We start from the raw sequence: 25396 nt of genomic DNA, 5'->3' as shown, positions 1-25396 counted from the left end.
TTCCCAAATCTCAGTGTTCTTTAATTGTTCAGAAGCACCGCAGTGCTTTTCGCCCCACAGAGGTAAGGTCTTACTCTTTTGACGATGACGTGGTTGCAAATGACGTACAGGTGCAAAACCAGACTTAGCAGCTTCTGAAGGGAAACTCTCCAGTTCTCCCTTGATAGGCTTTCTTCCACGGGATGTAACCTGCTGCACCGTAGGTCTGAGCTTTCTGTATGGAGTGAGGGTTTGATATCCAAAGTTAGCAAACAAGGGTCAGATGGAGAAAATCGACGTTAACAATTTATTTTGGGGTTTCATTAGACAAGATGCACTATCGCTTAATGGCCCATATAACGTAAGTAATTGAGTACAGAACATTGCATTCCTTACTTTCTAATGAGAGCTGTCTTGCATCGTAATGTTGTCTGCTTTGGAACTTCAGCTCAGCCAGTAGGGCACCTGTCAGTGTGTTGGTGTGATTGCATTTACACAGTGCATGTAATCTGGGCTTCCTCAGCCCCAAACACTCCAGTGCAGAATCATAGGCTGTAGCCATCACTTAGTTATACAAATACTTCTACAACTATATGATACAAAAAAAAAAAAAACAAAGAGAGAGAGAGCGAGAGAGATTGCCTTTATCAAATTTCCTTTGATTTTAACTGCAAACTGTTGTTGAGCAGCTCTGGTTTCCTTTGGATATGAATATGTACATTTCTTTGCATGTAACTTGTATTTTAGACTAGAACACCAACCTCTTGCTTTCCATGAGCCACAAAAATCATAGCCAAATGACATACGTATTAAACATTTTATTCTTTTCTTCTGAGACAGAATCCTTGAATCTGGGACTTGGGCTGTGATTTTGCTTTTTGCTCTTCCCACCCCTCTTATCGTCTCACTCCTTTTTCCCACGTGGCCTCCAAGAGTTCATGGTCTCAGAGGAGCAGGTGGACAAACACCAGTTGGTCGCCAAGCAGTCCTGCTGTAGAGGGAGCCCAGCCAAGAGCTAAAGGACTTCATCAGAGAGGGCTTCCTTGAAGAAATGGGCTCTACATTCAGTTATGAGGACAGAGTAAGAGTCAGCCAGGAGAAGGAATCAAGAGGGTGACTCAGGTTGCAGGAGCAGCCCGAGTAGAGGCCTGGAGGCTTGTGGGGTGGGGACTCGGGGAGAGTGCACTGTGTGGTCCAGGGTGGAGGGTGCCCCTGCTTGGGAGGACACTGGAGTGGGCCTAGGGATGGAGGGCTTAGGAGGAGCTTGGTTTTTTACTAGAATTGACACAGAAGAGGCAGTGAAGGGTGTCAGCATAAAGTGACCCTCAGGAGAGGTACTCCTGGTTTTGCTTCTGATGTTCTACAGAAAGAAGGGGTCGGGGTGGGCGAGAGCAGCTCTGCCCGTCCCTTTGAGACCCACCCCTTCATTCATTTATTCATAACACATGCAATTCTGAGTGTCCAGGGGAGAGAGGGTGGACTCACAGTAGTAAGCAAAATGTATTGCTTCTTGAGAGTTTAGCATTGTCAGAAGTTGTCTTAGCGTAGAATGTTCTAGGAACACAGCAGGGGCACCTAATCCAAAGTGTAGAGGTTCGAGGGAAAGAAGGCTCCCTTGACAAACAGTCAAAATGGGCTTGGAGGCAAGTGGGAAGTAGCAGCAGGTCAGGGGGCGCCTGAGGTCACTGGGGACCTGGGTACTGAGGTGAGGCTGGGCGAGCAGCGTCGGGGGTGGGGCTAGAACTCTACCAGGGAGCCTCTGAAGGGTTTGAAGTGGGGGTGATGTAATCAAATTTGTGCTTTGGGAAGGCTGTCCTGGCTCCGTGTGTGTGTGTGTGTGTGTGTGTGTGTGTGTGTGTGTGTGTGTGTGTGTGTTTGTGTGTGTGTGTGTGAAGCAGGGAAGAGGTGGAGAGTGCCACCAACTGGGAGGGTCATTAGAAGACCATTGACAGGCTGGGGGGCCACCAGTGGGAGAGGGGCGTCGGGGCTGCTTGGGGACGGCAGGGGCAGTGTGAATGCCGGATTTCCTCATGGGGAGAGCTTATTAACGGGGACCCCCTAGCGGCACCTTGTGGCTGGAAGAAAACGGATGCAACCAGGTGGACTTTTCTCTTCTTCCCTGCATTGTGTGATGATCTTAGCTCAGCCAACATTTGGAAGAGAAGAGCTAAGTTTCAGGGTAGCACAGGACATTGTTGAGCTCGTTCGAGATCTGATAGGATTTAGTCTTGTGTTGAGATCTGCATGTTCAGTTAGCTAGAAACGTCCCGTCTTTTGGATTTCCATAGGGGTATTTATTCTTGATAAAGATTGCTTTCTTGGTGAGAGGAAATTTAATACAGCTGCTGTGTTTCTCAAAAAAAATCTTATCTTTTAAGAAATTTAATATTCAAAAGAATAGCAAAATTTAAAAATGATAAAATAAGGCTTTGGTGTAGTTTCTTTGGTTTCTGAGTTAATGTAGAGTTAGAGCTTTTGCATTACTTAAATAGCACATTCTTGTCAGTATTTAAAGAGCTGTTAGTGAGCGCCCCAGGACCCACTTCTCAAAGCATCATTAAATCTTGCTCTGAAATACTGAAGTCATAAAGGTCTTGTTGGCAGAAGCCAAATAGTTGGTTTATAATTTGCAGCATAGCACCCTTTATAAAATAATAATAGGTTCAAAATTAAGAAAGTGGAAAATAATTGATTTTTTTAAAGCTGAAACATAATCTTTCTTGTGTTAATGTTGCAACTGGAAATTTCGAAAAGAAAAATCCTACTGTAATATCATCTACGTGGAATACATATATGTCTATCACGTTTGCAATGTAACTGCGCAATGGTTTTTGAAATCAGGACCATTCCAGCTGAGTTACTGGCAGTGATGGTTGCTGGTTTTGAATGGAAGACCCTAAATTTGCCTTCTTAGCTTTATTCTTTTCTTTTCTGTTCTCTCTCTCTCTCTTTTTTTTTTTTTTTTTTTTTTTGTAGTGAGAGGGCTCAGTAGTGCTTTGCCAGCATGATTTTGGGGCAATTTGGGGGCAGATATCGTGCACAAGCAGTGAGATATTTCCATGCATTTTACTTTCCGGACATCACCATGGAACATGTGGGGGTTTGTGCCTGCAGGCGATGCTGCAGGACTCCCTGGTCCATCACCTTTATGTCTTGGAGCTGCTCCATCAGTGAATGACTTTCTGTGGCTTGGAGGTAAGGTGATCTGATGCAGATGATCAGATGTGTAACTAAGTACTGTTACTTGAAATAGAAAACCTATCAAAAATGGCTCTAAAATACAGGATGAGGGAGGAGAATTGGCTGAGCTGCTTGCATGGGGAATATTCTCAGGTGACTCCCTCATTGTGTCTCCTGTCACTCCCCCCCAAGCCCTGCACGGCAGTCATCGTGAAGCAAGCATGCACTTTCTCAGAAACGCGCTGAATTTCTTTGTGCCTCTGTTTGTTGGCTTTTTTTTTTTTGAAAGCACATCTTGCCCTTTGCTTAAATGCCATCCCTGCCTAGTCACCTCTTACACTCATTCGTCTGGAGCTCGTCCATACATAGCTGCTGAATGGATGAACAGAATGTAGTATCTCCATGTTGTGGAACATTATTCAGACGTAAAAGTGAATAAAAAAGAAAAAATAAATATAGGGGAATATGAAAAAGGCCACCTGCTCTGGGAAGTCCACACTGACTGATCAACCCGCACTTTTCCCTTTGAAACCCAATCACTTATGCTCCTCTCTACTCTTTTTGATAGTACTTACCACCTTCTAATAAACTTTAACACTTTCAAAAAAAAAAAAAAGAGAGATGCTGATACCACTTCAACCTGGACGAGCCTTGATAACAGCACGTTAAGTGAAAGGAACCAGACACAAACGGCCACATATTGTTGAATTCAGTGATCTGAAATGCCCAGAATAAGCACATGCAGAGGCAGAGGGCAGGTGATGGTTGCAAGGGGTTGGGTGGAGGGGGGTTGGGGAGTGATTGCTAGTGGCAGGGGTGTTCTTCTAGGATGATGAAGTGTTCTGGAAATAGATGGTGGTGAGGGCTGCACAACCGTGAGTGTGCAGAAGACTGCTGAGCGCTGTCTCTGGGAGTGCCTGTGGTTGGGGGCGGCTTTATTTTGTTCTCATCCGTGAAGAGTCATCTTGTGCTGAGGCCATTCTACTCCTATGAGTGGTGAGGGTCAGAGACTTTGCAGAGTCATGTGTTATTTTCCCACTTGCTGAGTGTAGGCAAAAAAGGTTTAAGCCTGAGAAAGTGCTCCATCTGCAGAAACGTCTTTTAGTTTTGCATGGTGTAAAATTCTTGAGAGCTTTTTAATTGTTGAGGACAGCCTGTGGGTGGGAAACAGCCCGTGAATCCTGGGTGAGTCCCGGAAGAGCTGCGCTTCCCTCCCTGACACGGGTGGGGATTTCACCCCCGTTCAGGCAGTGAAGGGCCCAGACCCGAGAGCGGAGTTGACAGTCATGAATATTTACATGTATCCGCTGCTTCATCTTGGATATTAATTTCAAGCTGAGTCAGTATGTGGCGGCAGCCTCATCCTACGTCAGGAATCTATAGTATCTGCTCTTTGAGGTGAAGACCTGACAGACTTGATTATTTAACAGTCCCCCTTGAATTGATATGTCAGATTCCTTTGTCAATAATAGAACAGCAGAATTATAGACGTCCTTTATTGCCGATGTGACCTGGAGCAGGTTTAGTCTCTGTGCCTCAGTGTCCTTATCTTCGGTTGGGGAAGATGATAACAGTGCTTCCCTCAGAGGGTCTGGTGAGGGGGGAGTGAGAAGCACAAAGGGAGGACTTACACATGATGCTCATGAATGACCGAATTTAGTGCTCCCAGCCTGGTGAGGCCTCGGGGCAGAGATGGCAGAACAGACCATTCGTAGCCGGAGCTCGATCCGTGTTGGCAGCTGTTATGATCAGGATCACCCCTGTGGGTTATCAGGCAGTTTTAAGACTTGGTAATATGAATTCATGAATAATGTTAAAAGATTTGACAACTCAGATCCGGTTTACATAGTTCTCAAAATTTCCTGTGAGAAATGGATATTTTTTTCCCCATCTTAAATCTGAGTTGATTCTCTAAAAAAATTCTGCATTCCTCCATCTTTTTGAGTTAATTCTCCATTTCTTAAAAAAAAGTTTTTAAATGGAGTTACTGGTGTCTGAACTGAGGGCCGCATGCATGCTGAGCACATACTCTCTCAATTGAGGTATAATCTCCCCCCTGATTTTTTTTAAACTTTACTTTCTTTGTATGCAGAGGTTAGTGACCTCTAATTCTTTTTCTGGAGACTTGTCCATGAACCTGTAAATCTATAATTAGTGGACAAAATTTGATTTATTAAAAAAAATCAATGGAACATTCTGCAATCCATTCAAAAGGAAATGCTCATTGACATAAAATGTTTCTCCTTTATGGTGATTTCTAATTTTTGGTCTGCCTTAACTTATTAAAAGTAATCCTCATCATCATAATGACCAAGCTTGCTCTGAGTGGACACTTACCTAAGGCTAAAATGCTTTCCTCATGTTTTAATTCATAGCAGGTGTTTAAGGGTAGTTATCAGTGTCTCCTTTTCTGCAGCTGAGGGGTTGAGAGACGGGGCAGCTTGTCCCAAATCTCACGCAGCTGGCGCTGGCAGGCTCAGGGCTGGAACCCAGGCTGCACAGGATGCTTTCTCAATGGCTCCTCTGATCAGCCCCGTGTTGAGTGGTTTCCCGAACTCCTGTGAGTCCATAAATGACCGATTTTAGCGATCTCAGCTTCATGAAGCCTTCAAAGGAGAGACACCAGTGAGAATGTTAGACAGAGTGGCATAAATTAAAATTGTATATTTTCACAAATGTTGCTTTCTCAGGCAATGAGTTAAAAACTTTATATTTTTTTATTTTAGTGCTCTGTAAACACTAAAATCAAAACATTAAAAATGATTATACTGCAAAATTGGAGTGGGCTTTGAAAGTCCAACCATTTCTAATGATGTTGCTTGTTTTTCTCTAGTGGTGCTTATTGACAGAAAAATTTACAAAGACTGAATTGTTTCTATGTAGTCTTAGTATGGAGGAAAGTTTTGTCAGTGAATATTGTAAGTAAAATCTTTAATCTTTTCTTTCCTGATGATGAATATGTAAGTTGTTTTCATGGCTTAAGTACATTTCCTCATTTGTGAAATTTGAGTGATGCCCTTTACCTTGTTTGACTGTGAGATGTGGACGCCTTGTATATGAAGCACCCAAGAGCTGCTTAGTAAAATATGCTGTCACAAGGACAGATAGTTTAGAAGGATCAACTCTGAATACTAAAGAGGGTGGCTTGTTTCTGATGCATATTCAATATGCATATTTATGAATATATGAATATGGCTTAAAGTAACAAGGATTCAGGGTTTTGTCTGTGTGTGTGCAGTATGAAGTTTTAATGAAATCTTTATCATTCTAGTGAGACAGGGACTAGTTAAATCACCTTAAGCAGACGGCCTTGAAGATTATTTACACAGAATGTGTGTTGTTACAACTCAGAATTCATGTTGCCGTGTAACCATCCACTCAGACATTTAAATTCGTAGGAATCTGACTAGAACCATTAAGTTTAGAAAAATCTACATTGATCATTTTCAGGGAATAAGCTTCTCTCTTTTGTGATTAAAGAAAATTTTGATTTATTTTTCTGCACTCTTAATAGGTTTTAAAATATCAAAATATTGATTTGACATGTCACTTTTTTTAATAGAATAAATCTCATGCTGTTTTAATGTGCAAATAAATGTTTTTGAATTTCAATACACTTGTATGCTTTCCTGGCCCTTTGAGAAGTATTTTGCAAGATACCTAGATTAATTACTGTTGGAAAAATACAGACGTGACTTTTATGAATTTAGGCCTAGTACAGATCTGTTGGTTTTTGCTACAGTGCAAGACATGAGGCCTAGGAGAGATTTGCTGCTGATTGCCAGGAGGACAGATCCCAGATCTCAGTCTCCCCTCCTGTAAAATGAAGTGGCTGGACTGGATTCTTTCCTCTACTAAGAAGTTTCCATGAGCCTGTGTCTTTTGTTTATATTCAGGAGTATTAGCAATGTCAGATTAAATACTGAATACACCTCCCTTCCCCGAAGCAAAGTGCAGTATGTGCTACATAAGATATAATTATCTGATTCTTCTTTCTGATCCAACAGGCAATTTTTGTGTTGCATCTTTCCCAGCAACCTGGAAGGTGTTTTTAGCCATAGGTGGTGCTGTTGCACCTTCTAACAGTCTTAATATTCCTTTTGCAAAAGAAGGTTTAACAAATGTTATTTTGTTTTGATTCCGTTGCTTAGTGCTTCAGAATAGCACAATGTCCATTATGTCTGTCTACCTGGAAAAATTGTTCTGCTTATGTCTTAGACTTATTCTGTCATCTCGCTGTGAACATTTCAGACTTGCTGTGCAAACAATGGCAAAATCGGTCTTTTCTTCCAGTGTTAGCAACCAGTGAGCCGGAATTTTATAAAGCAGCTAAGAGCGGCCTCTGGAGCACCTTAAAGCTGGAAAGTGTACTGAGTTCCCTGAGTATTGACCCAGCAGCTGTGTATCATTTGTTGGGAGGTGATTTTGTACATATAAGAAGGGGTGTAGTTTTTTGTCTTGGGTTTGCGTGCACGTGCTGCCACTGAGCCACGTGAGCCTGAGTTAGTTTGCTCTGAGTTTTTCCCTCGTCTGAGAGATGGGGACGCTCGTATCTGCTTTGCAGAATTGTGAGAATTAGAAATTATGTAAAGTGTTTAGCACAGTGGGAATGTCAAAGGGCTCATAAAGTTTAGCTCCTGTTTTGTATGAAGCCATCATTTTACAGTCTTTGGCAGTTACTAAGAAACAGGAAAATAAGAAAAGCTGGTTTTATGCTGAAAGATATTTGAGGAGGTTCCATAGTTCCTATACCCATAATTTAGCATCAGCAGGGTCAGGACAGTTACACAGTCGCCCTGAACCAATGTTAAGCCACAGAATTTTTTGTTACTTCATATATATTGGGGCTTAAGGGGACCCAATACATATACACATGTTTTCTCCAGCAGCCAACTGAGAGATGACACAGAAGAACAGGCAGGCGATAAATGTCTCCTGTATTACTGATGAAGCCACGTTCTCCATGAAGTTCAGGGCTGTGGGAAAATGCGTGTCATGATACTGTGCCCCAGAACTAGAGACTCATGCAGTCCCAGTTAGCTCTGGGCCACAGTGAGCGTTCCCTTAAGAGGATCTGCCCCATCATGCACAGGGCTGCCTGCCATGGAGCTGAGCTTCCCGGGTGCTTCCCAATGGTGGCCAACACTGGAGGGAAAGGAAAGGTTTCATATGCCCTGCTTGTAGATCCGGACTCACACCTCAATCTGTTAGTGTGAGGAGGGCTAGCCGTTGTCCAGGGGTCAGGGGTGTGAAGGGAAAAACACTCTCCATGGACCAGATTGTGGAGGAGGCATCCCTTCCCTCAGTTTAAACAGATGGTGGGATGCAACAGAAGGGTGCTCCCCAAGAGATTATAAGAGGGGAAATAAGGATTTCCTTTGGGACTCAGACTAGCTATGAAACACAGAAGATGATTAGAAGGGAGATTTGTAAATCACTTTCTTATTAAATTCACATTTGTTGAGCACCAAAAATGTGCTACATTCTTTTCTGAGCGTTTTACAGAAATGAATCCTTCAATCTTCACAACAAGTGAGTAAGGAAGGTTTGATAGTTATCCCAGGTTTACAATGTGGAAATTGAGGCACGGAGAGAGTAAGTAAGTTGGCCAAAGTCACAGAGCTAGTAAGTGACAGAGCTGGTATTTAAACCCTGGCTGTCTGGTTTCCAGGCTCCCAGGGATGGGCTTTGGGTGTTTAGAGGTATCTGCATCCCTGGATCTCTGTACCTCTGTGCATCACTTAGCCCAGAAAGGACAGGGAAAGGAGAGTTACACAGGTGCTCATAGTCGTGTCTCAGCCACAGTCCACGGACAGTGCACTGTGATTGGCGTTAAATGTCTTCTGGGCAGCAGATCTTTTCGTATAACAGAAATTTAGTCCATTCAGTTAATCTAGAAACCCTTCCTGCTCTGCTTCTGTCCACTCTTGTCATGTGACTGCCTGCCTGTGATTGGGCTGTTGAGGAGAATCTGTACTCATGGTTGAACTCTGATATTTCAGTCTGGTTTGTAGTTTCACATCTCCTGTTACATTAATAAATTAAATTTCTGGTTTTCTTGCATCAGTCTCTCATGAGTTTGGTTAATGTGAAACCAGTCCATGGGAGCCCAGGGGTGCTGACGGTATAATTTCTGAGCACGTTGTGGCACTTCTACCTGTGCGGACCTGCGTGGAAGATTTCTGCACAGCAATGACCCAGGCACTCAGCTATAAACGCTGGGCGTGCTTGCTGTTAGATAGTACATTATTCCCAAAACAGGGACCTGGCTGATCTGGTGGTCTGCTTTGTAATGAAGATATCTAAAGAATTTATCTTGTTCCCCTCTCCCCATGTCTCCCCTAAAGGTAAACTAAGCCTTTTTACTCATTGCGGATTCTACAATCTCTGCCTCATCCCATCTTTCACGAAGTTCCTCCTTACTATCACACAACTGTTAAAGACTATTTCCTTTGATTATACACAATAAATATGGGAGCATTTCAGAGGTTCTTGGAGTTGGCTCCCTAATCCCTCTCGCTTTCTTTCCTTTTTCCACAGTCTTGAGTAATTCATTCCATGTTGGTAAGACTTCTGCCAGCCAGAACCCACAGTTCCAGGTGAGAAGGATGCAGACTTTATCTCTCCTACCCGAGGGAGAGAGAGAAGAGAATTGAGGTCTGCTCCCCCGTGGTCCCTTTCTGCCCCAGGGCCACTCATGTTCACCTGCAGAATTCTGGCCTCTGCTCACAAGGCCTCTGCCCAGGACTGACTGCAGTCTTTTCTTCCCTTGTCTATATTTCCTGTGCCTTTCAGAAGTTGGTCTCTTCTCTGCAATTCAACCCTGGCAGATGTGATGGTGGTCAGCGAGCTGGTGGGCAGTCATTTGGTGACTCCCAGGAGCCATGATGATTCTCCTGAGTCTCTCATTCGGGGTTACAAAACTGTCGAGCACCGGAGGAAGCCCATTCACGTGAGGTCAACACAACATCACATCACTTTCATTTTGTTTTTGAATTTTCAGTGGAGAAAGTATTTGTAGGAAACTGTTCCAGATTTTCGGCCGCCTGCTTTCCTCACCATTATTTCCTTGTTGGCTCTGGCGCTTGTTTAAAGAATCAGGTTTCTTCTCTGGTCATTTGTAGCAGCTGGGCTTGCCGAATCCTTGATCTGCATTTGAAGCAGAATGCTTCTTCGTGATGTCAAACTGATTTTCCTTGTCATGTCTTAATAATTTGTGTACACTCATCAATTGTTTCAAGTGAAATGCTCTTTTCCAATTTCGGTTAACTCACATTTGCTGAACTCCTGCTTTCATGCTGAGGGCAGTTTCTTCTTCCTGTAATAAAATTTAGCAATTTGCATTTACTATGGGAAGGTAACTGGCTGGAGGTGCTTTTTTTCTTACCAGTTTTAATAACAATTCACCCATTAAAATGTACGGCGGTTTTTACTCTATGCCCAGAATTGTTCATCCCAGTCAATCTTAGAAAATTTTCATCCCCCCAACAGGAAGCCCCTTACGCATATGCAGACATTCCCAACTTCCCCATCCTCCCACAGCCCCAGAAAGCCACTTTTCTCTCTCTGTGGATTTGCCTGTGCTGGAAATTTCATGTAAATCGAGTTACTTCATGTAAGTGGAAGCATCTATTGTAGATGCTTCTTTCACTCTGAGTAACGTTTTCAATATTTGTCCAAGTTGTGGCCTGGGTCAGTACTCTATGCCTTGCTATTGGTGAATAATATTCCACTGTATGGCTGGGCCCCTCTGTTTACCCATTCATCACATGATAGACATTTGTGTTGTTTCTGCTTTTTGGCTGTGATGAGTAATGGCGCCGTGAATATTCCTGTAGGAGTTTTTATATGAACATTTGTTTTCAGTTCTCTTACGTGTGTGCTCAGGAAGCAAAATTGCCTGGTCATTCAGAAACCAAATGTTCAACTCTCTAAGGACCTGCCAGGCGTTTTTCCAAAGTGGCCAGGCTGTGTTACATCCTCACCAGCAACGGCTGCGACCTCTGCATCTTCTGTGTCCTCATTAGTGCTTGTTACTCTTTTTTTGATTAAAACCTATTGTAGTGAGTGTGAAGCGGTTTCTCCTAGTGGTTTTGACTTGATTTCCCTTACAGCTAATGATATTGAACATCGTTTCTTTGTGCTTATTGGCCATTTGTATATTTTCCTTGAAAAATACTTTTCAGATACTCTATTCATTTTTTAATTGAGTTGCCTTTTTATTGTTGAGTTGTAGGAGGCCCCCCCTTTTTTTTTTTATAGATACAAATTCCTTATCAGATAAATGATTTGAAAAAATTTTCTCCTGTGTGTTGTTTTTTCACTTTCTGTATGGTGTCATTTGAAGCAAAGTTTTTAATTTTGATGAACTCCAATTTATCTCTGTTTTCTTTTTTCCTTGTGCTTTTGTGGTAATATTTAATATCTGATGTATTTTATTTAAACTTTTATATATAAAATAACTTAATTATTAGGACCGTTCTAGGAGACGGGTGCTGTTTTTGTCCCCAGTCTATGGATAGGAGACTGGGATGCAGAAAATTTCACTGACTTATCAGTGTCAAAGCTACCCAGTGCTGTGGGATTTCAGACCCTCATGTTTGTCCCAAGTATCTGTGATCCTCACCACCATGCTCCACTCCTTCCTGGAACCGTTAATGAAAAAGTCTTTACTTTTTTGATTTCTTGTTAGTTTTTTTTTCTCATTGGGGCTTCATCTCCTCATTTCCTTAAAGAGATCAGTGTAGGTTTATTTTAGGTCTCTTGTAGGCAGAAGCATTGCTATCAGTTAACTTCTTTATTACTCACTCCCCAGTGATGGCTTTTGCTAATTGACCTAATCAAGTCATGCTTAAGTCTTTCCTTCTCATGACACTAACAACAGAGTCATGACTTACTGAATGCTCAAAGCAGAAAGTACTTGATTGATTTTATTTTGCTAACCAATCAAACCAATCAAATAAATACCCGGTGTTGAAACATACGGTAAGCCCTCCAGAATAGGGTCACTGTCTTCCTTGTGTTTCATTTGTTTGGTCACAGTGTCTGGATAGTGCCTTGCTGTCCAGCAGTTTTGTTAGGATACGGTGCTTGTGAATCATTCTAAGGACAGAATTTTGACAACAGACTGTGTTGTTCATTTCACGGGGGAAAAGTTAATATAGAAATACTGCTCAGATCTATTTTAAAATTAAGTTTGGAAATTTGAGAAGAGTTCAAGAAACCATACAAAGATCTTTTTCACTAATTTTAGATCTATCTTAGACAAATTATGGTTACATAGCAGAGTAACTTATCAAGTAGATTTGACAAGAGTAGTGTATAATTGATTATTTGTTTTAGTTGAAATATTCTACCTGGGATAAAATATTCAGTGCCCATAAATGAACAAATATGTTTGTATTTCTATGCAATATGGGAGTAGACTTCATATGTTTCTATATAATATATATGACTGTGTGTTTTATTCTGTCTGTCAGTGTTTTTACAGTTTTTCAGCAATGTTGTAACTTTGGAATTCTTCTAAGAAAATCACCTCAGATTCTAGTGCAGTTTGTACTGTGTATGCTGTCTTATGCATGGGATTCCACTGTCCCCTTAGTGAGGAATTTCCTCTTCTATTGTGTTAGTATCAGAGTTAAAGGAACTGTGATTTCTAGGCCTTTGCTTTCCATGTGTTTGCACTTGGGTGTCAATCACAATTTTCCCTTTCTTGAGTTTTCATTGTTCAATTAGAATTTTTGAAAATAACTTAATTTGTTGCATCGGTCTCCCTAGAAACTTGATGTGTTTGTGCTTCTCAGTTTTCAATTAATGAAAAATGTAAATACACTCTTGTTTTTAAGTAGTCCTTTTTCACTAGATATTTGTTTACCTCTTTATAGTTAAAATATTTTTTTCCCAATGAGTGAATCGGTGTGTATATTATAAAAGAAACTTTACTTTTTATTCTTTTTATTGTAACAGTTATATTCATTGCAGAGAATTTAGAAAATAAGGATAAACACAGTAATAACTTCACAATGGCCTCTAATCTCACCTGGAGATACAGTTGTAAGGATTGAAATTGAGAATTACAAGTCCTCTTAAATTGTTCTTCTTTTTCAAGTACGATTTGGTTACTGAGACCCTTGAATTCCCATATGAATTGTAGCAGCAGCTAGTCAGTTTCTGCAGAGGAGACCGCAGGGATTGTGATCGAGACCACGTTGAATATACGGATCGCTTTGAGGAGCACTGCCATTCCAAGAGCTCTGACTTCTGATCCAGGAATATGCGTGGTGTGTCTGTCCAGTTATTTAGGTCTTCTTTAATTTTTTTTTCAACAATGCTTTGAGTTTACAGAGTTTTATTTTACTTTTTGTTTTTTGCCTTTATACTGAGGACAAGTGTGCAAGGTACCAGAATCAGAAGTGTATTTCAGCCCCGCCACTTGCTGCCACAATGGTCGCTGCGCTCTTGCTTCACCCGCTCTACAATCTTGCACAGAATAGGACCTCAGTAACTCTCTCTCTCTCGAATGATTGTATGACTGTTGGATGATGCTTGAGAGTCCTTGTGATGATTTTATTTCCCCAGCCTTTCCCCACTTCTTTACTATGCCCTTTCTCTTCCTTTCCTCCAGCCTGGGTTTCAGTCTACCTGTGGCATTGATTTTTCTTGTCTGTAGACACTACCTTTCACTGGTTCACGATCATTTTACATGTGGGCTGTGGAAAATTGCTAGATGTCCAGAAAGAGCCAATCGATTGCATGCTAGTATTTTTAGAGTGTGTTACTGTTTTATCGATTGAAATTAAATCAGGCTGACCCCCTGAGCCCTCCCGTGAGCTGTTTTCGCCTTCCTACAGGTGATACTGCTCTGGTTGCTGAATGTGCCCTTTCCCCAGACTTGGTTTTGGAGTTAAGTCACCATCAGTGGAGCCCTCTCCTTAAAAGATGAAGAGAACATTTGCTCCTTCTCCCTGGTTGGGGACTTGGATGAGATGAGTTACCAGATAAAGAATGGAGCCCCACCTCATTCTAACACCCGCTCGTTCCATTCTTTCTCCAGGGAAAAAGAGTACAATTCAACAATATAAACATTGATTGTGAGCTAATGAGATAGACAGGACAACCGATCATTTATTAAATATCCTTTCATGCCAGAAACAAATGTATTATACACACAAAAAGCACGCAAAGCACGGTAGTAACGTGATTACACACGTGGGTCCGAGTTCGAGTCCTGCTCTGGAGTGACCAGTCTTGAGAGATGGAGAAATGTTAGGTCAGCTTAACTTCTCCTGGACTTGTTTGCTGTCCTGCAAAGACGGGCTAGCTAGGCGTCCCTCCCCCTTAGAGGTGCTGTGGGGTGTAAATGGCGCGTGGGCAGCCCGAGCAAAGCTGCTCATTCCTCGTAAGGGCAGGATAGCATAGCTTTTGTGATTACGGCTTTAAGACCGTCCCGTGTAGACACTTAGTGCTCCGAAGGGATGCCTTGTGGTTTGGAGATGGGATTCTCACTTCTGTAAATACCCAAGGATTGTGTTATTGGGCCGTGCTGATTTGAATCTATTCTTTAGAAAGTACATATTGTAGATATATTTTTCAAGCATGCATGCTTTTTTCTTTCATTATTTATAGTTCTACCCTCTCTCTTGGTGTGACTTTTCATGGAATCCAGGAAACAGTCCTAAGCCACCTGCCTCTTCACACTTCTCCGTGGTGGTTTTCTTCCCTGACTAGAAGAGGGTTCTGCATAGGAAATTTTCTTTGTTCCCCTTTTCTTGGAGTCTCTCTGTCTGTCTGCCCATCTCTCACCTGTCCATCTGTCCATTTATCTACCCACTGAATCTTCTGACATGTTCCAAAAAGCATTTCAGGCAGCTTACAGAAGAACAGATACCAAATAAACAGGTGAGAAAATGGGGCCAAGTTCAGACAGTGAGGCTAGGAGGCAAGCCTGTGTGAGGGTTGCAGGCATGAGAGACACGCGTCTGCCCTGTGACTTATAAGATGGACAGCAACAGTGTGCCTGAGGCTCCCAGCAGACACAGGGAAACAGGGTTTGTGGGAGATGCTCACTGGCTGTGAAATAAATAAGTGGCTTAGGAGATGCCCAGCCTTTCCAGCTACTAAGGCTTAGGAGAATATTTTGAGTTTCTTCCAAAATCAGAATATTGCATCTTTTCTTTTTTCAGAGATCTATGTATAGTTTGTTACATTCTATACCTGGAAATTTCTCCAAAACTGCTTCCCACATGATTCCCATGGCTCGGGAATGGGGTGGTTCTGCTCATTGACGGGTGTAGGCCAGAAACAGAAAATGACAGCCTCAAAGGAGCCTGGGATTTGTCAGTTATGTTTTGTCAGTACTGTAGAGTTCAAACTCTTTCACAGTATCTCTCCATCTGAGGCGGCAGCGTGCTCTCTTACCAGCATCAGGAGCTCAGGACCACAGGATGGTGCGGGCTGAATGCACTGCCGTCAAGACAGCTGTGCTAGTCACTGCAGGTGTGGTTCTTTTACATACGGCATTTCGTGTTCTTTACTAGAATGTTTCAACAGGGAGTTAATTAACTGAGTCAATTCACATTTAATAAATATGATGCTTTGTTGAAAAGACAGTTATAGGCAGAATATAAGCTGTGAAGACTTTAAAAACGGTTTCATTACTGAAATTTCTGTAGGGAAGATACACAGTTTATCTTATTTATTCCTCTCTTTTAAAGTAACAAAGAAACAAGACAGAAAAGGCAGAGGATGGTTTCTGTTCTTCCTCTCCGCTTGCAGGTGCCCTCACCTCCAGTAGCATCCATCCAGACACCAGCACTGACACTGGCCGTGCTCAGAACTGCCTCAGACCTGAAGACACAAATGACAAATAGAAGGGGGCCACGCCCTGTTACAGCAGGTGCTCTCACTTTGTGGGTCCTTATGTAACTGCACGATGTTAATCAGGATCGCCCGTTCTACATTTTGTAGCGCTGCTGCGGTGTCTCCTAGTTACTTGTTTCTGTAAGTATTCATGTATTATTCCCCAATGCGTGGTACTACACGCCTAAAAATGATTTTTTCAGATGAAAAATAATTTGCATTTAATATAATAAGTCTGAAAAAAGGGGCAAAATATTCTATCCTGGTCCCGCTACTCAGAGATAATAATTAACAATTTAACATTTATTTTCTGTTCTTTTCGTCAGTGTGTAACAGCTCTGTCATAAAAACCAGTGAGCACTCTGTCCCTGTTTACTGTGCGGAGATCTCCATTTTCCATTCGGCTTATTACATGTTTTTCTACAATATTCTATCTCCCCTGGCATGATTTTTAATGACCAGTGTAGCATTCTGTCTTAAGGAATGCATCGTCCATTTTACTTCGGACTTAAATAAACTTTTAAATTCCAAGTATACTTAACTGAAATACTGAAAAGAGAACTGTGGTGGTACAGGAAGGCCCCTAACTCCCTTCCCATTATTTCCTGAGAGTAAAAGCTGTTGAAAATTTGGTATATATATTTCATGAACTTTATGCCTATGAGATACATATATATACACATATGAGAAATCAATGTATAGGTGTGTGTATATATGATTTATTTAAAAATGAGACCATACTATATGTTTTTCTGCAGCTCGCTTTATTCACTCAGGGGTTTATCATAGACGTCCTCCCACTCCAGACTCACCCGGTCCTTTCAGATAGATTGGAGGGGTCTCCTGATGTGCGGGTGTCGTCTCTTGTCCACGGACACATTTGGTGGGAGAGTGCTGTGGACAACGCCCTGGGCCACGGCGAAACGCCGGCTCCCTCAGCGCCCGCAGCTAGCCTTGATTTACCGTAACATTGTCTTAATGGTGGACAGTTAAGTTTTCTCCACTTTCCACTGTCAGAAAGAATGTTTGACTTGCATCCTTCTTGTACAGACATTCCTGTGATCTTGTATGTATATTCCTTTAGTTAAGGCTTCTGGAAATTTAGTCCCTGGATGTGACATTTACATTCATCACAGACTCCTTTCAAGTGACTCTAGAAATTCCTTCTCCATTGGGGAATGAAAAAATGCACAATTACTTATGTAACCAATTCTCTATCGCTGGATATGATTTCACTTCAGTTTTTCTTCCCACCTTTGTAAACAGTGCTGTGTAAATGCCCTGATGGATACATCTGTTTGGACTGATTGTTTTTTTTCTAAAGGAAACGATTCCTAGAAGTGGAGTTGAGTCAGTGTGTATGTACGTTTTTCAGAGTTTACATATCCATTGATATGTCATCCTCTGAAAAAGTCGCTCATGATTTGTTCTCCCACAGATGGACACTAACTAGAATATCTTAAAAATATTCGCCAATATGATAAGCAAAAGTGCTTTTTCATCGTTTTAGTTTGCATTTGATGACCAGTGAAATTTTGAGCTTTTTTCACTCATTAGCCTTTTGACTTTTTTAAAATGAATGATTCATTTTGTCCTTTGCCCACATTTAAGTGAGGGAGCTTCTTGTTGCTTTGTGACAGCTCTTTGTATGTTATGAAAATTTACTTCGTGACTTCATCAACATGTATCACAGAGCTTTTTCTTGTCATTTCTTTCCTTTCATTTTGTTCAGAAAGTTTTTTATTCTTGTTGTGGCTCAAACTACTCTTAAGATAGTAAATGTCTTCCTTATGGGTTTTATCTTTGACATTCTTAGAAATACTTCCTTATAATGGAATAAATCTCTTCTGTAGGTTTTTTTAATCTCTAAGGTGGTGATTATAATAGTACTTGTTATAGTGAGGAGAAGTTGAGTTAATAAGAGCAAAGGGTTGTATTTGCTGTTATTAGTACTTTTTAATATTTACATCACTATGTGCAATTTATCTTGTGGTCATTATGACAGGAATAGAATTTATTCTTTCTAGGTGATTCTGATTGTCCCAGGACAATTATTGAATTCATACTTTTCTCTTTGATTTGAAATCCCATCTGTACAAAATAATTACATACACTAGAGTCTCTTTTTGAACTCATGGTTCCTTTCTGTCAATCTCCCTTCCTTACTCCAGCACCATATCTTACATATTGTAAAAATTTATTTAATCACTGGCAATCTGATTTTTTTTTTGATTCTTTTCTTCCATCCCAAATTTTCTTGTCTACTATTATGACTTTATTATTCCTGAAGAGTTCCAAAATATTTTGTTCAAGTTAAAAAAATCAGATTGGAATTTTCATGGGAGTTTTTAGTAAGTTTTGAATTATTCTTAGGAGAACTTACATCTTTACAAAACTGCTTTCCTCCATGCAATATGTTTATGTCTCTACATTCATACATCTTACTTTAACACTCAGTATAGTCCTGAAGTTTCTCCATTTAGAACATGGGCATTATTTTTGAATTTATTCCAGAGTATTGTTTATGTTTTTGTTAATTTTGTGAGAATTTTTTGCTATTATATATTTAAATGCTTAAAACTGACATTTAGAAAGGAAGATTCGGTTTGTCAATACTCAATTTGTAACTTGTCATTTAAAATTGTAAGTATTAAGCACTTGTTCCAGAATCCTTTCTTTTCTGTTTTTAAAAATTTGTTTCCAAGATTCTCAAAATGGTCATAGCTAAGTAGTAGTATAGGTGGGGAGACAGATGGAGAGAGGTAGTGTGGCTCATGTACAGACTGTGAGCAGTTTCATGGCTGCCTTTAGGCTGGAGAAGCCGCAGAAGAGCCCAGGTTAGACCGGGCGTGGCTTTGTATGCACTTGAAAGCCAGCTCTCCTGCCTGTATGGTGAAGCCTAGTGGGCGTGGCAGGTAGATGATCAAGGTCCAATGGAGGTCATTGGCTGCACAGAGCGCTGTGTCTGTGAGAACTGGCTAACATTACCATGGGAAATGCTTGGCGCCAGGAACACTGCAGGGGAGCAGGGGAGCCTGTGTGTTAAGGATTTTCCAGTCCTGGGAGTGGGAAGTGCAGACTCTGCATTCAGATCTGAGTTTGAATTCATCCTCTTTAGTTTACTGGTCCTCTGACTTTTGTCAAGTTATACATCCTCTTTGAACTCCTGTTTTCTTGTCTCTCAAAACAGGAGAATTACGGCCTGCTGCTAGAGTGTTTGATCAGTGTAAATGATTTTTGTCTATAAGATGCCACTACAGCCACAATCTCAGTGAGAAATGGGTTGTCGCCTCTTCTTCTGCAACTCAGTGCTCGATAAGACATCGGGGGAAAGCCAGTCCCTAATTTGTTGTGATGCAATGAGGAACAAATTTAACGTCTTGCCTTTCCCTAGCAGTATTCTTACTTCTTTGTTTCATTTACCTCTTTCCTCCTTTACTCTCCCCTTTCACCTCCTCCACCAAAAGAGACTGAGACTGAGAACACTAGATTCAAATTACTTTAAATGTTGGCTCATCCCCATGAAATTACAGTGACATTAAAAAAATCTGTACACAACCCAGACGATTATATTTGATTTATACACACACACACACACAAACACACACACACACACACACACACACACACAATCAGGATGCCTCCCGTTTGCTGAAGGAGAAGGACCACTTTTTCTGAGTTTTCATTCACTGAGCTTGAGAGGAAAGTCTCTTAAGCAGAAATTCACCTGGCTTTGTGCATGGTTTTTTAAATTGGATTTCTGCTTTGTGTCCATAGAAATATTCTCCTATTAGAAGAGGGGAAGTGGAGACATAGATATTCTGCTGAGATATTGGTGTCATCATATTTGAGTTGGAAAGGACTTATGACAGCATAGTGTTGTAACTTTTTATGGGTGAGAATCCATGATAGTGCAACTTGGACAAGAACCCGGGTCTTCTGTCTTCGTGTCCACGTGGATGAAGAGGAAACTGGGTGGGGGATGGCAGGGATCCTTCTTGCTTGAGTTCCAGGGTCTTGCTAGTTTTCATTGTTCAGCTGCCTTTAGTTTATGTCCATGTGGCCTCTCATGGGAAGGTCACTATGTCCTGATAGATTGAGTTTCTAATCAGCAAAAAGGTCTGGACCCACTAATGGTTCCCAGAGATTTTCTGCTGACCTGCTGACACTTTATATACATGAGACCTAAGAAATTCCTGGATATAAAATCCTTAATGTTATCGTTTGCCCTCGAGTTCCATAGGAATGGAGTGCTGTCTCAGGCTGTCTAAGGCTAGATCTGAACAAAGATAGGGTGATAGGCTGTGCAGATGGACACTCCCCAGTCTAATGGGATTTCCACCTTAGTTTTTAGAATCAGGCAGATTAGTTCAAATCTTGCCTTTACCATTTATTAGCTTTGTGACCTTGAGGAAGAAACTTTACTTTTTGAGGGACCAATTTTCTTTATCTGTAAATAAGTTCAGTATTTATTTTAGGGTTTTTGTTTTACAATTGAATGAATCAATTCCCTCATTTATTCCTAAAATACAGATCACATGGTTCTATGCTGGTGCCTTAGTAGTTGATTACTAAGGGACTCAGCAGTGAGAATGTGGGTGAGGACCCCTGGATAATAGAGCTTATATTCCAGGATATGCTTGTAAAAGACTGGATTGCAGTGGATTTTTAGTAAATGTCCACTCCATTCCTAATCCCCATTGATTGTGTATATATCTTTATACTAATATATGAACAATTTTTTATTGCAATTTAAGTCTCTGTAGTATTTAAACTATGTAGCTATAACAAAAATACGTGAAATAAAATGATCTGACTTTTATTTTCTTTTCAATAAGCAAAACAATATAAAATAGAAAAGAAAAGAAAAAGTTTTGAAGGAGTAGAAATAATTTTATTTCCGTGGAATCAACTCCCTATGTTAGGTTTTTCGGTTGTGTTCTTAAACAGCATATAAAATTGACAGGTGTTCAGTGTTGATAGCTGGGTGAGTATAGTTTCTTTTTGTGGTTGTCTTTGATGAATTATTTGCACTAGATCATAAGTAATGTGCATGTTACATATTGGAAACGAGGAAACAGTGGAGACATACTACCTCCAATGCAGTCATTTTGTTACCGAGTCCAAACTCATTCTGCTCACCAAATGACAGGCCAATAAACTGGGAGATGAGGTGTTGGAGCAAGGAATAGTGACTTTATTTGCAAAGCTGGCAGATCCAGAAGATGGCAGACTGATGTCCTGGAGAATCATCTTCCACAAGTCAGAATTGAGTCTTCTTTTATACTAAAAAGGGGCGGGGTTTTGATTGGTTGTTGGAAACTTCTTGCTGTATGAATTGCTTGTCCTTTGAATCCGCTGTTCTTGCAGCTGTCCATGCGGATCAAATCATGTTGCCCCTGTGAAAACTCCAAAAAAAAAAAAAGGTTATTCTCTATTTGAAACTTGCCATCTCTACATAAGTGCAGATGAATTAGCATCCTTCAAGATCACGGCCAGGAGAATAGGCTGTCCTGGATATTTCAGTCTAAAGGCAACTTTCTTTTACAAATGGTGCAGAGCTAGCAAGTCTGAGCCTAGAAAACAGGGCACAGGGTTAAAGCCAAAGGAACAGACCTAACATGGGGTCAAAATTGTTCTTTTCTATTACAATTCCCTTTTCTGCTTCATAGATAATTTTAGTAAGAAACATGAGCAATTTTGTATTTTTGCTTCTTAATAACCGATAAGTGGGCCAAGTATATTTTTGTGAGCAGAGATGCTGTGCGGGCATAGGGGTCACAGCACACTCTTGTTGGGGGTGGCCGACCCTGAAACATGTCTGATGCCACGTGAGTGTTGGTGAGGGTCCCCCTAGCCAGCGGCACTCTTCAGGAAGTAGCATATGTGCTTTGACTTCTTGAGACCTCATTTTTGGCTGCAGGAAATTTTTTCAGATACTGCGATTGAAAAATCACTCCAGCTGGGGATAATTAGGGAAAAAAGGAAAAGGAAAAGGGTTTGGAGTAGAGTAGAAGAGAAGGACATAAGATCACGGAGCCTGAGTGCTTGGCAGCGGGGCCTCGGGAGAGAGGCGAGCAGAGGTGGGGAGGGGCCTGACCCCGGAACCAGCTGCTGCACCTGTCCCCGTGCCCAAGCCACGTAGCTTACAATGGGCCTGGGCCACCTCTCTGGACTGGATGTCACCCTGTGCAGAACCTTGAAAATCGAATGTAAGGGGTGGGCAGCACTCACCTAGGGGGTCACTGTGGATTTTGGTCAAGTCAACAGTGCCTTTTCTGGTCATGTGCCTTCACTTGTCCTTTATCTCAGGATCTGAGGAGGAGGAGAAAGGAACTCAGGTAGAGATCCAGGAAGATATCCGACTGTGTTAAGAGAGGACAGACACAGTTACAAGGGGACCGAGGACACTTGCAGCAAAGTAAAATGACTTCACAACTATTGCTTCAGAGCTGCAGGTGTGAGAGAGCCTAAGCCTGTTTCAGAGTGCAGGGGACAAGCGGAAAGGAATGGCAAAATTTCCACTGAAAATTGAAATTTTGTTAAATAGCCTGCTACTGTTGCTTGTATCACTTGAATGAATGCAGGCATATTTCTGTGGGCATTTATAGGTTCACTCAACCCCACCAGCCCCTCTTGCCCCCATCGGGGATGGGATTTCTCAAGCACAGTGCACCTCCTGCTTCGGTGGGCCACTCTTCGGGTCCTCGCCTGGGGCCGGGCTGCTGCAGGGCACTGAGTCCCTGAGGCACGGAATGTGATACACTACAGGAACATCTCTGCTATCCACTGAGGGCCTCCTTTTCCCCCTGCAGTGTAAGAATTCCGGTGACTGAGTTAGAAGCTTGCTTCCAAGCTGTCCGTGTCCTCGGCATCCAGAAGCGGAGCCTGGAAGCTTCCGAATTTCTCCAGAATGCAGTCTACTTTCACCTTTGGCAGGTGAGTGTATGTCCTTACACAAGTGGAGGAATTACTGCCGTTTTCCTGGAACTTACTCACCACTAGTCCATCTGATTTTTCTGTGCTAGGATTCAGTATGGCCTGCTAAAAAATCTGGAGTCAGATCTTGAAACCCTGATGAAGAGGATTATTTATTTTATTTCACTATATGATAATCTTTTACTTTCAAAATTCAGAATTTTTGGTTCTTTCAGGCATTTTTGGGGGGGTTGGCAAAACAAATTTGCTCTTACCGTCTTTGCGACCTGTTGCTTTGTGCCTCTCACCTGTCTTATGTCACTTGTGAGGCAGTTCCATTTGTGACCCTGTCCGGGTTGTTCATGTTATACAACATAAAGTCTGTAAAAGTACAGTCCCTATTACTCCGAAGACATTCCACAAATAACTCCTTAAATCTGGGTGTGGTTTTAAGAAGACAGAATCATTAGAACATGTACTTGCAGGTTGCTAGTGCAAAATCCCCAAATCAATAGTCTAGCTCAACATCTAAAATCTTTCTAATCTACCTTGGATTTGTATGGATAAGTGAAGCAATTTGCTAAGAATTGAACACCAGGGTTAGAATACAGGCTGGTGTAGCTCAGCAGGTACTCCTGAGCCAGCGCTGTGCCAGAGGGCGGGGCCGAGGGAGAGGGCGTTGCTTAGGGAAAGAGGAGGGCCAAGGAGGAGGGGGGTCCTGCCCTCCCTGAGCTGACAGTTTCATGGCAAACACCTTCACTATGTGAAGAACTTGGAGTTTCTTCTAAGAACACTAGGTTTGAAAAGAGTCATAAAAGAACGGGAGTGACAAAATCCAATTTGTCTCAAGTAGGGGAGAGCAGCTGGAAGGCCACGTGGGAGACTCGTGAGTCCAGGTGGGCAGTGTTGGTGGCTTCTACCTGAGCGGTGGTACAGTCAGTGGGACAGTCACCGGGAAAAAACGAACAGATTTTAGGCATGTTTAGATGGTAAAAAGGAAAAGATGAATGATGTCTGTGAAGGTAGGATGGAGTAAGGCCCAGGTTTCTGGGTGGATTAATGAGGTAAATGATGGTCCTGCTGTGCTCTGAGCAGGGAAAGCTGCAGAGGGAGCTTTGGGGGAACCCTGATGAGTTCAGCTGTGGATAAAGTGAAAGGCTGTTAAATGTATGGTCTGGGAGCTCAGGTGAGAGCCAGTAGCGAGTAGGGGGAGGGGAGAGAGACGTTCAAATCATTTTGTCTTGTGAGCATACAAATAATTATGAGTAATGATACACTTACGCCTCTATATTCTGGATTTAACACCCATTAACATTTTGTTATATTGACTGCAGAGGTTCCTAATATTTTTTAATAGAAATAAAATAAATAGAAACAAAATAGTGGAGTTAATAAACATCTTAGAGTTGATGTGTGTCCTTCTATGTATTTTGATACCTCATCTGTTTATAACCATAATCTAAAAAAAGTTAACTAGTTTAGCATAAGTGTTAAACAGAGGGACGTGACACACAGTTTTGGGGTTTGAAGCTGATCTTCTCGGGCAAATTATGTAGCCTCTCTGTACCTTTGTTCCATTTTCTGTGACTGCCCCCGGGCCCCTCATCACAGATGATTTCCTAGACTAGATGATGGGAGGGAGGCTGCTGAAGGGAGTAAGAAGTGGCAACTGCTAGGGACACTTAAGAGAGAGACAAAAAGAGATTAAAGTCAATAAACTCAGTACAAACAAATACTCTCAAAAGAGAAAGCATCCTGCAGTGTTTTGAGCCACTTAGCATAAGGGAAACAAAATCAAGTGGACCCAAAACTCTTGAGCATGTGAGTATTGTGGGTGGGAATGTGTCATCAGAAAAGGGTTGAGAAAAGGTCTTTTGGTTTCCCTTGACTTTTCCATTAAGGATGGGGAGCAGAAGTGAAAACCCTCAGCTTCAGTGGAAGCTGCTGTTTTGTGTGAAACTGACCAAACTTTGGAGACCAGTCATCAGCGGTGCTGGCAAATGAAGAGATTTCGGGATTGGGTGGGGCACTTGCTGTGACTTCCAGGTGACCTACTGGCTGGGGGCTTTGAGGCGGGCAGTAGGTTTGCAGGGAGACCCGGGCATAATCCCTGGCTTTGAGGCTGCTGCTCTAACTAGCTGACCTGGGCACAGGCAGACCTAATGGGGCAGCTCGGGATGTGGCCTGGGACACCTGCCGTGCTGAGGGGGAGAAGAGCGCTTCCCTGAGGGGGTGTCCCTGCGGAGAGTGGAAACGTCCTCCTGCAGGCGAGGAAGAGCCTCTGAGCAGGGTGCTGGTTGCACAGGCAAGACCACCCTGAGCACTGAGGGTTTGGGGAGCCGGAAGTCACACAGTGGCCCGAGCAGCCTTGTTCCTGAGAAACTAGAGGGAGAAGAGGCTGAAAAGTAAGGCTAGGGTCAGACACTGTGGTGGGTTATGAGTGACAGGAAAGGACTGGTCA

At 42.0% G+C, this 25396-nt stretch overlaps 1 long non-coding RNA gene across 4 annotated transcripts in view; it reads left to right on the top strand.

Moving 5' to 3' along the window:
- Positions 1–25396, top strand: part of LOC141579463 (uncharacterized) — a 118504-nt gene that overhangs the window by 14036 nt on the left and 79072 nt on the right. For all 4 annotated transcript variants that reach the window (XR_012510964.1, XR_012510962.1, XR_012510963.1 and 1 more), the window contains one exon: positions 22833–22956. This is a non-coding gene — a long non-coding RNA (uncharacterized LOC141579463). The remainder of the gene's footprint in view (positions 1–22832; positions 22957–25396) is intronic.

This window comes from Camelus bactrianus, chromosome 2 (genome assembly GCF_048773025.1).
Source record: "Camelus bactrianus isolate YW-2024 breed Bactrian camel chromosome 2, ASM4877302v1, whole genome shotgun sequence".
In the NCBI taxonomy this organism is placed as follows: domain Eukaryota; kingdom Metazoa; phylum Chordata; class Mammalia; order Artiodactyla; family Camelidae; genus Camelus; species Camelus bactrianus.
This window is presented reverse-complemented; position numbering and strand designations above follow the sequence as displayed.